Source organism: Amyelois transitella, chromosome 9, assembly GCF_032362555.1.
Source record: "Amyelois transitella isolate CPQ chromosome 9, ilAmyTran1.1, whole genome shotgun sequence".
Classification (NCBI taxonomy): domain Eukaryota; kingdom Metazoa; phylum Arthropoda; class Insecta; order Lepidoptera; family Pyralidae; genus Amyelois; species Amyelois transitella.
In genome coordinates, this window is record NC_083512.1 from 1133852 (window position 1) to 1146064 (window position 12213).

Consider the following 12213-nt stretch of genomic DNA (forward strand, 5'->3'; position numbering starts at 1 on the left):
CTACTTGATTGGACCCGTGGAATCTGGTTCTAGATGCATTCGTGTCTCTTGATTTATTTGCCCAATTATTTTTTTGTGATCAATAGTTTTTATATTTTATGGGTAATATAGTACTTTGATCTTATCTTTGAATCAGATTAAGTACCATTATTATTTAACTTCCTTTTAACCATTTTCTCTTTAATCGAAGCAACATGTTATATTTTCGTAACTTTTTTACTTTAAAATATGCCTAGCATTACCAGCTCATTCCGTAGGTTTAATAGCTTTTCCACGCCTACTTCGTGTTAAATCTTTAATATTGCAATATAATCTCGCCTCGTCTTCATACGTTCTACTTTCATCATTCGGCTATAATCGTCTACATAAAGCTTCAAACGTGCATTGATCTAAATCTTGGAATATTATGATAGGTTCAGAAATCAGGTTGTATGATATTTAAAATACTTTTAAAGTTTTAGGATTTCGTTCCAGAGGGAATTTCCAGAAAAAGCAGCTTATGTAACTACTGAAGGTCTCATTTATCTCTGTTCTGTTCCAAATTTCGTCAAAAACAGTCTTATTGTTTTCCAGTTACCGCTTTTCGTGAGTTTGTTGCTTTTCAAGTTGATTTCCGACTAAAAAAGAAGGATACAATAAACATAGCTGATTTCATCTCCTATAATTATGCGTTACCGTAAACTCTAACCGGTGCGTGAAGTGTCAAATTGGCGATGCAAATTACATCATTTTCATAGTTAATTATGTCACTTACTCTTACTAGTGTACTGTTGAGTGAAGCTTCGCCGTTCCAATGAACGAAATCGAAAACAAGGTCGCCACACTGCTGAGTATTTAGGCTATCACTGATAATCTAGTTATCTCTTGCACTTAATCTCAACCCATTGTGTGCTTAGTAATCAAAATTTGGGATTTCGAGTCAAAGCGAAAATCTCAAAAAAAAATCAACGTCATTTGGTACACACACCAACCGAAAAGATTGAATTGCAGTTTGAATTTAGACATCATCCTACGGTATTACTTTGATCCTCCAGCATCTTATTTGTTAGTATTTTTTTAAATACTCCATTTCGTTTTTTACACATACCATTTCTTTTTCAATGACAATCTTATAGATATAACTCGCGCACAATTTAAAAAAGAAAACTAGGTCAAGTCCCAAGAACTGTTTGCTCGTTTATTTCTAGACATAGAAATGAGAATCTTAAGAAAACATTCATCATTGAATTAGACAGAGCGATTGATTTGATTTCAAAGGCATAGCGTACTTCAATACGATTTTTTGCTTAGAAAGCAATTGTTAAAAAACTCTCAGAACAAATAATTAAATCAGGCACACTGCTCTTCTTGAAATGTCTAATTTTGAAAGTTTATCAAAAGTTTAAATATTTAGTAATCAGAATCTTATCAAGCAATTATCATATAAAAAGATGGCTTATTATAATCTATCACATTTTTTGGGACTGTCCGATAACTCTTTGTTCTAGAATTCTTTAAAACTTGAATGTATGTATGTTTTTGCCACCATCAACTTTATTCTATCTTAAAAAAGAGACTGACAATGAGTTAACTTCTTTTCTAAATTCATATTTAAGTACTCCCATATTTACAGTACATAATTTTACTGAAGTCGATTTGTCCTCTTCCCCGTTTAGAAACCAAATTCCTGCAACGTTAAACCGGCTGACGTACTCATATTTCACACGCCCTTTCCTGAGCTGTTGTTAATCTTTTATCATAAATATACTTACATGTTTTACGAATATAATTTACGACCTATCGTTATAATGATCGCTAGTTTTATACTGCACATGTTTAACTACCTTATCAGTAATTGGGTGATATAATTTGGCGCAGTATTTATAAACATGTTAGCATTTTAATTTTATTCTGTCTGCAGCTAGTTTGCAGAATTTTGCATTGTTTCCATGCTAGCAATGAAAAAACAGTGTGTTTGAGCTTCTTCCAATACATACATACATACATAAAATCACGCCTCTTTCCCGGAGGGGTAGGCAGAGACTACCTCTTTCCACTTGCCACGATCTCTGCATACTTCTTTCGCTTCGTCCACATTCATAACTCTCTTCATACAAGCTCGGCGGTTTCGGGTACTTTTGACCTGACCCTTTACCAGGACGTCCTTAATTTGATCAAGATACGTTCGTCTAGGTCTTCCCACTCCGACCTTTCCCTCCACACTCTCCTTCTTCCAATACCTTGCAGATTAAGTCAATTAAGGGAAACGCTAATAAACTTATGATAAATACTATTAGGTGATGGGCTAGCAACCTGTCACTATCTGAATATTAATTCCATCATTTATCCATACGTGATTTTTAGTCTTAAAAATACTTTTGTCTTCGTCTACATCGTAAAGGATAAAGACGTTATTATTGTCCCATTCCAGACACGTTCAGGGGTAGTTTAAACAGCTCTCTCTTTAAGCAATTTCGCAGCCAAATTACAATGATTATCCCTACAGGTCTCTGGTTTTCGCAACAATGCCGGTGGAATGCGGCAAGTGAACGTAGACGCTGGAGGCATCCCGTTGCCTTTGCCGTGCCAAATGTCACGGTGGCAGAGCCGTGAGCTCCCGCCCACGGCGATGACGAAACGCCGGGCAGTTTAAAAAGAAATTGTCTCATTTCGACTGTTCAGAATAGTTTTCCGCTCAAGGAAGTCATTATACCTAAATACAAAAATTTACAACTTATCCCCGAAGGGTTAAGCTAAGACTAAATCTTTCTATATGCTACGATCCTTGCTTCTTTCGTTTCATCAACATTCATCACTCTCTTCATGTAAGCTCTTAACCTGACCTTTCGTCAGGACGTCCTCGATTTGATATCAGTACGTTCGTCTACGCTTTCCCTTTCCAAAGTTGTCATTCACATATTAAGGAAGTATTATTGTTGTATATTTTCATCTGTAGGGATTAAGAATAAAGTGTCACTATTGATTGCAAAAACTCTACCGAAAGTATTAACTCCGACTAAATAAGCCTTACGCTGGCAATTATCAGCCGTTTACTAATTATGTAAATTAAAAATGAGGCACGTAATCAAGCAGCTCATCGAAAACCAATTATTTGCCCAGGTGATAAACGTTATCATTGAATTTTCGATATTAATGACCTCGAAGTAATGTTATGTTTGTAAGTGTATTTATATTTTGAAATTGTTATTTTTTATATCGAGCATTCGTGTGTTGTTCATCTTAAGTCTTTCAAATTTTAATTCAGATTGTAAGATTATCAGATGTTAGAAGGTGTACCTTCAACAAATAAACTTATAAATTTATCTTTATCTCGAAAGCTAGATATTTCTAAGAGTTAGTCGGTTTGTTATTATTATCCCTTTCGTGCTGACGTTAAAACAATCTAGCTATCTCTTTCTGTTTTGTTTTCCACTCCGTAGATTCACCTGCATCACCGACACACATTTCGTTTCGATCATTGCTTTCTATTTTCACTGATGGCCACTACTTCTTTGTTTTTCTTTTCTTATCATGTTTGTAATAATGAAATACGTAATAATGCCATTATCACAAATTCCAAAAGCAGTTGATGAATGACCATTGAATGATATAATTGATAAAATGATAGTACTATTTATATAAAGATATGTAAGTGTTTTAAACGCTGTTATTAATTGAAATGTTTGCAGACGATGATATTAAAGATTAGTCATTACTCAATAGATTTTCCTATCTTAAATTGTTTACAATAACATGAAAAGGTTGATATCACAACAATGATAATACAGTGGTTTTGATAATGCCAACTCAAGATAATGAACGAGTATGTCATGTTTTCGCGGTTGATCCACATATAAAGTAAGATGAAGTGTGAGCAAGAAATTTGCATTAAACGGAACGGGTGGCTCCCATGATGAGTAAATTGATGCCCCAACCAAAGTCAAGTTTATTACCGCTATTGTCTGTGATTGATGTTTTCTTAAAGAGATTTTTCACATACTTTATACATCTATTGTTCACCTCTTGTGACTACATTGCGTTTATATCCCTCGTATGTTCATTATTTTTCTCATTAATGAAGTAATAACGAGTAGGTAATAAGATTTTTATATGATTTTGAAAAGCTCTACTGTCTCTTTCGTGTTTTATTACTCGGTTGATGACTTTGCTTGAGACCTTTATTAACAGTTACAGATTCAGGTATTTTACCGTTCAGAAATATCACGTCTTTGAAAGTACTGGATTTTGCACCTATTCAATATGTTATCTTATGAACTTTTATTTTACCTTATAAAACCGGTTTTGAAACATACATCACGTGTTTGTTTAAGGAAATGAGAGATATTTTCCTTTACATATCCTCATCGTAATTTCTTTTGTTTAAGATATAATCAACATGATAAAGTCGAAATAAATTCTTCCAAATTGTATTCGCAAAAATTGGCTCCAGTGGATGAAGTGTTCATGATTCTTTGCTTAATCGTGATCACTCAAATTTAGTTTGCGATTAAAAAAAAATAATACAATTGAAATTAGATTAGAATTATAAAGTTATTAGGAAAACAAAATATAAAGTTATGTTAGTAGTTACACTAGTATTGGAACGTGAAGGTAACCAAGTTACAGTTGAGCCATCATTCAGGTCATCTTGTAGGGCAGGTGAATGTCTGCGCGTTTGGCAATCTCTTCTAACGTTACCTACTGTTGTATCGGATAATTCAACGATCCTACAAATGTGTGATCAAATACTAGTAATATTCTGTCTATAAAAATATATTCTATACTAATAAATCTTTAGACTATGTATTATCAAGTCTTTGTTGCAAGATATCTGATCGAAATGTACTTTTATCCATCGGAAATTTTATCTTGTTTACCAAGTCACAACACGTGTTCACCTCAGAGTTAATAAATAACCAAAGCTTGGCTGTTGTCATAAAAATAGAAACCCACCAAAACCGTAAAGTCCACATCGAGGTAATTTTATGTCCTTACGACCCCACACAGATTTGTTGAAGATTAATAAATTCGTAGTGAAAATATAATTACTTTACCAATAGCAGGCTATACATAGTGTTCCTAAGTAGGCCGTGAGCACAGACTCGTCTCTTCAGAATCAACATAATCTTTGACATTGTTATGAGTACTATGTATTGCGTAAATTGCGGTCTTTCTTGTTAACAAATAGGGTCGATCCTATAATAATTGTTATTAGTAAAATCATCCGTATGTGTTTAAACTTTAATTAATGGAGAGAAGCTTTACGAAATGAAAAAATTGTACAAAATGCATTAACAAACCAAATTAGCCAAATTATCAGAGTTATAGTTACACATATCATCAAAAACTATATTAATCGATTGTCTCTATCCAAATCTAGAGCAGATCGGAGTAAATTTGAAGGCCGGTGTAACCCTAGTTGCAAGTGACCACTTAACGCTTGAAAAGACCATTCAGCATAAAGTGCTCTCGAAATAGAACCTAGGAGAGGAATATTCTCAACTGTCGACTTTGATCTCCTGACAGCCGAGATCAAATCTAACAATATTCGAAAACACTCCATTAGTTATTTCTCTTTATTTTTATACTTTTAGGGCTTTGCTTGAAGAAAGTAATTTCACAGTGCAAGAATGCGCAAATCACGTTATGTTGTTATCTTAAAACATTATCTTAATGGGTATTCTTGTTTGATATTGCATATTTGTGAAAGTTGTGTTAGGTAATGCTATATAATAAAAATTTGAATTCATAAATGCTAATAATATACAACTATGTAGTTATAATAATCATAATTATTTTAAACTTTATATGCAACACGATTATCATATCGCGATCCATTGAAGCCATCTGGAGTACCCTTAGGTTCCTTTTTTGCACATTGCCTGGATAATTAAAACGAGTAGTATGAAAAGTTGTAGAGATCCAGTATGAATCAAATCTTGCAAATGCAGATGCAAACATTTATAAGCAAACAAAATTTCTCTTTTCTATCACGTAGTTTGTTTACAACGTCTCGTCTGAAAATATCTCTTCAAATATAGCCGTCCGTATTAAACAAGTTTGTGTATAGCAATGCGTTTCTCCTCAGCAGTATCGTGTTGCATAGGCGTTGCATTTGTATGGATTCACTACGGTGCCAATATACTCTCCCAAGGATTGTTGTTTACTTGCATTAAAACTATTTGTTATGTAACAATATGCAGTCATTATGACTGTAAGGCTCCAATTTTACCCCACTTAATAGTTTCTTTCCTTAATGTTGGTCTTTCCTGCCTATATTTTCAAAGATCTTTTAAGTATTTCTGGCCGCAGTATTTATATTTTATTGTGTATAAATAGAAATTCTTGCTTACATTTGAGCAGGTTAATATTTTATTTGTTTATACGTCCTTCAAATCTGTAAACTGGATCCGTATGATTTAGTAGCGCGCCCTTCCGTTTATCTTAACTTGTAGTTGTAATATCTACAGCCATAATGTTTGCCCTAGACAGATTACATACGGTAGTTCCAATAATCGCCACTTATTTTGAAACCTCTTTGACTTACAAGTTTTGAGATAATCTAGGTCTGTATTCGTTAATTAAATTTCTGCTAGTCTTATCTCAATCTCGAAATAATCTGCATGCAGTTTCAGTCGTTGCAAATACTTGACCTGGAAAACCACATTTAATTCTATCCGTTTGTTTATGTTTCCTTTCATAGATCGCCAATAACTCATGGTTGCAATAAAACCCACAACGGCGTTAATGTCCCGGCTAACACGAACTTATTTGTTTTCTGGCCTTGTGTAGCTAGAACTATTGACAGATAGTAAATACGGGGAAGGATGAATGTGACACGCTAAGGCTGCTAACGTATGCTTTATTGAGTGATGTAGAAAGTTTTCTGTTGGTAGTATTTACGACGGTTGGTGTATGCTTTTTTCTTTTTATGTCCGAAACACTTAAGTAGAAGACTAATTTCTTTCTCTTCTTTTAGATTTGCGCTTTGGAATAGGTATTGTATTATTTCACCGTTAGCGTTCTGACAACAATTTTCTGCCATTTCCAATTGGTTGTAGTTATAGCTAGATATAAATGCAAGCACTTAAATATTAACTATGTTTTAAACGACGGTTGTTGAACTCCTTATGGTCAAGTAGCTGTTTATTTTATGAAGACTTTACAAAACGCCAGTGAAAGTCCCGCGGCGAATCGAATGTTATGTGACACTAAAGCTTTTCTCTATTGTATGACAATATGTTTGCCACGTATCGTCGGCCAGCTATCTCTCACCTTTCTATTAGTTTACCAATTTTTATTTATTACATTCTATGTAATATAACATACGGAAGACATACATGCATCACACCCACATCATTCTATTTGACACGATTCCTGCATACTTCATTTGCTTCATCTCCACCGTTTCCGCACCTAAAACGTTCAGCCCCTGTAACATGGCACGCGTGACGACGTTGTTATTGTTGTCCCGTTGTCACGTCATAATAAAAAGCGATAAATAAGGTTTGTTTTTTATATTATCATTATGCTGACTTTAGTCCAGATTGCATTCTCACCGCTCTGGAGAGCTGAGTCTGCTTGACCGCGGTTTTTGAGTGAGCATAGGAAAATGTTGTGTTTATCATGTGTATATTAATCACATACATACATATAATTACGTTTATATTCCGTGCGGGTTAGACAGAGCCAATAATCTTGAAAAGATTGATGGGCCACGTTCAGCTGTTTGGCTTAATGATAGAATTGATATATTAATTACTTTCGCACCTTTTACACACAAATTTATTTTCATAGAGGCAAAGGTTCAGGTCAAGAGTACCTACCCGAAACCGCCGAGCTTGCATAAAGAGAGTTATGAATGTGGATGAAGCGAAGGAAGTATGCAGAGATCGTGGCAAGTGGAAAGATGTAGTCTCTGCCTAGCGAACCGGGTAAAAGGCGTTATTTTATGTATGTATGTATATAATTATGTATGTTTATTTTCATTATTTTTTTTATATTGACCAGTTTGGACGTGCAAATTTATTTGTACTATTGTTTTATTTGAATCTCTAAATAATATATTCGTCCAATCCTTTTACTTTTTAACCTTGGAACACTTGACTATGCGGGCAGCGTACTCCTTTAGTTACCTACTAGGTAAATTCAATTTACTCATTTGAAGTATCACAGAAAACTGTATCATACATAAAGCTCATGTCTACAAGTATTAAATGAACATTAAATATATGATAATATATAACAACAAATTACACAGATTGAGTTAGCCTCGAAATAAGTTCGAAACTTGTGTCGAAACGAGATACTAATTCAACGATACTATATTTTATAATAAATACTTATATAGATAAACATCCAAGACCCTGGCCCGGGAACCCGGGACCTCCGGTGACACAGACAAGCGCACTACCGCTGCGGCACAGAGGCCGTCGTATGATGAAAATAATGTTATAATGTATCGTATGATTAAAACGTTAATGAACCAATAAACCATGTTGTTTGAAACATAACTGAGAATCTTAATTTCTTTATTCATATTATTTTATTATATATTATTAATTTTTTTATTCATTTTATATTATTAAACATAATTATGAGTAAACTACATTTGGCCTTTCATCTTTATACATATTAATGAAACAAACAGTTATATAAACTAACTATAGACTCTTCCACTAAATACACGCTGTGTGCCATTTCAGATGTAAACATCAGATGTCGATTAGTAAGAACAAACGTGCCTGGAGCCCGGTTAGGTCTCATAACATAGATATTTCTAGATCTCAGGATACAAGTGCAACCACAACAATGCAGTTGCAACAACTCTGCCGATATTAAATATCATGTACGGGACAAATTACACGGATTGAGTTAGCCTCGAAGTAAGTTCGAGACTTGTGTTACGAGATACCAACTCAACGATACTATATTTTATAATAAATACTTATGTAGATAAATATCCAAGACCCAGGCCAATCAGAAAAAGTTATTTTCTCATCATGCCCTGACCGCGATTTGAACCCGGGAACTCTGATGTCGCAGACAAGCGTAATACCGCTGCGCCACAGAGGTTATGTTTAGGTATGGTTTAGTATGAATAGGATTTATCTTCAAGTGTGTAAGTAAAGCATGTCACATACATACATATGTACATATGGTCACGTCTATATCCCTTGCAGGGTAGACAGAGCCAACAGACTTGAAAAGACTGAATGGCCACGTTCAGCTATTTGGCTTAACGATAGAATTGATATTCAACTAGTGACAGGTTGCTAGCCCATCACCTAAAAAAGAATCCCAAGTTTGTAAGCCTATCCCTTAGTCGCCTTTTACCACATCCATGGAAAAGAGATGGAGTGGTCCTATTCTTTTTGTATCGGTGCCGGGAACCACACGGCACTGTATTGGTGCCGGGAACCACACGGCACAATTCTATTCTTTGAATCTCAATTCTATCACTAAGCCAATTAGATGAGCGTGGCCTATTAGTCTTTTCAAGACTGTTGTCAAGTGATATAGACGTGACCATATATATGTACTACTCTGTCAAGAAAGTAGCAGGAAAAGATCAATAATACACAAACTGTTTGTTATTCATCCAAATTTATTTTATCACCTTCAAAATATGCTCCTTTAGAAACGATACACTTACGCCAACGAATAATCCAATCATCAAAACATTTTTTAAACGCTGTTTCCGGAATTGAGGTCAGTTCTCGCCGCGAATTCTCTTTTGTCTTCTACCGATTGAAAACGGGTGCCACGAAGTGGTAATTTGAGTTTAGGAAAAAGAAAAAAGTCGGCTGGAGCCATATCTGGTGAATATGGTGGTTGCTCGATGGTATTTGTTGAGTGTTTGGTTAAAAATTCGTTCACAATGATGGCCTTGTGCGAAGGTGCATTATCATGGTGCAAAATCCAAGAATTTTCTTTCCACAAATCTGGCCTTTTTCGTCGGATTTGCTCTCTTAAACGCCGCATAACACTCAAATAATATTCCTTATTTACCGTTTGACCTTCCGGCAAGAATTCCGAGTGCACAACACCGCGATAGTCAAAGAAAACAGTCAACATGACTTTGACTTTTGAACGACTTTGGCGTGGTTTTTTCGGTTTCGGTTCAGTTGGAAGGCGCCACTCCGTAGCTTGTTGACTAGTTTGCATGTCAAACTCGTAAACCCACGTCTCGTCACCAGTAACAATGCGTTTCATGAATGTTGGGTCGGAATTGACTCGTTCTAGCATGTCCTCAGCGACTCTCATGCGATTGAATTTTTGAAAAAAATTCAGGTCTTTTGGGACTAGCCGAGCGGCAACCTGTTTCATACCCAAATTATTAGTTAAAATGGTACGGATCGACTCGTGAGATACAGAAAGTTCGGTGGCTATCTCTCAAAGTTGAATGAGGATTTTCAGTCACTATTTCCTTCACTTTTGCGATGTTAACTTCAGTTGCAGACGTTGATGGCCTACCAGAGCGAGGCAAATCTTCCATCACATCTCGACCGCTTTTGAACGCTTTGTACCACTCATAAGCACGAGTTTTTGATAAAGTCGATTCACCGTAAGCCTTCTGTAACATTTTCAGTGACTCCGAACACGATATTCCATTGGCAATGCAAAATTTAAGACAAACTCTTTGTTCGAAGTTTTTATCCATTATGAAATTAGCAATACACACTAGATATGATATAACTAAAAATAGCACTGTATTTAATGTAAACAACAGATGCAACTCAAACTCCGCGCCAAAATGGAAAACAGTTGTGCCAATCTAACAACAACAAAAAAAACAAAAATTTGAATTTGGAACCATAAATAAATAATCCATTCCCGATACTTTTCTGACTGAATGTATATGTATTCTTTTAGTATTTAGTAGTCCGAAAAGTGATACAAGTGGACAATTGTGAAAACATGCAATCAGTCTGCCAACATGTGAGGTTGAACATAGGAAGTGTTTGAAAAGAAAAACTTAAAAGGCTATTCGTGTTCGCTGCCGATGTCAGTTCTAAACAACAATTCTGCCTTGCAATATCTCTCTCTTTCTTTAAACATAACATATAGTCACGTCTGTGTCCCCTGCCGGATAGATAGAGACAACAGTCATGATACTGCCACGTTCAGTTATGATAGAATTGAGATTTGCATAGTGACAAGTTGCTAGCCCATCACCTAAAAGTGGAATCCCAATTATGTAATCCTATCCCTTATTCGTACATACATACATATGATCACGTCTATATCCCTAGCGGGGTAGACAGAGCCACCAATTTTGTAAAGACTGATAGGCCACGCTCAGCTGTTTGGCTTAGTGATAGAATTGAGATTCAAATAGTGACAGGTTGCTAGCCCATCGCCTAAAAGAGGAATCCCAAGTTTATAAGCCTATCCCTTAGTCGCCTTTTACAACATCCGTGGGAAAGAGATGGAGTGGTCCTATTCTTTTGTCTTTTGGTGCCGGGAACCACACATTTTTATTTGATGTTAACGTAATTTTTTTTTACATTTACGTTATTCTTATAATCTGGCAACCCTGTTGCAAGCTGATGCGGATGCTTTAACAATTGTTGGACTACAATGCTGTCATCAATCAATCTGAATGAGACCTCGCCGGCTGCGCATGCGAACATTGCGCGGTAGACAAGATCGGTTGCATTGTGTATGTTTTGGTCAATACATACATACATATGTCGCGTCTTTATCTCTCTCAGATTAGACACTAACATTAAGCTGATTATTATCTTTATTTGCTTAATGCAATACACATAATTATCGATAAATTAGGAACTTCTGCATGGTTTGCCGTATATTATTAGGCAATCGAGAAGCTTGAGCTTGAGAATTAAGAAAAATCCCTACTTTAAAGTCCTTTACAAGTGGAAAGATGTAGTTTCTGTCTGCCTCTCCGGGAAAGAGTCGTGATTTATGTACGAGTATGTATGTAAAATCCTTTCCCGAGACTCATGTTCATAATCTTCGCTACCTGCGACCAGGAAGCCTTGCACAAGATGAATTTGTTTAATCTCTTTAGGGTTAGTTCTAAAATTTTTCTTCTTGGATTTAAGCCGTGTGGTTCCCGGCACCAAGAAAAAAAAAAGAATAGGACCACTCCATCTCTTTTCCACGAATGTCGTAAAAGGCGACTAAGGGATAGGCTTATATTTGGTATTCCTCTTTTAGGCGATGGGCTAGCAACCTGTCACTATTTGTATCTCAATTATATCATTA

At 35.5% G+C, this 12213-nt stretch overlaps 1 protein-coding gene across 2 annotated transcripts in view; it reads left to right on the forward strand.

The window, feature by feature from the left end:
* LOC106130274 (myc box-dependent-interacting protein 1) overlaps positions 1–12213 on the forward strand; it is a 47556-nt gene that overhangs the window by 12559 nt on the left and 22784 nt on the right. The gene's annotated exons all lie outside the window — the stretch shown is intronic.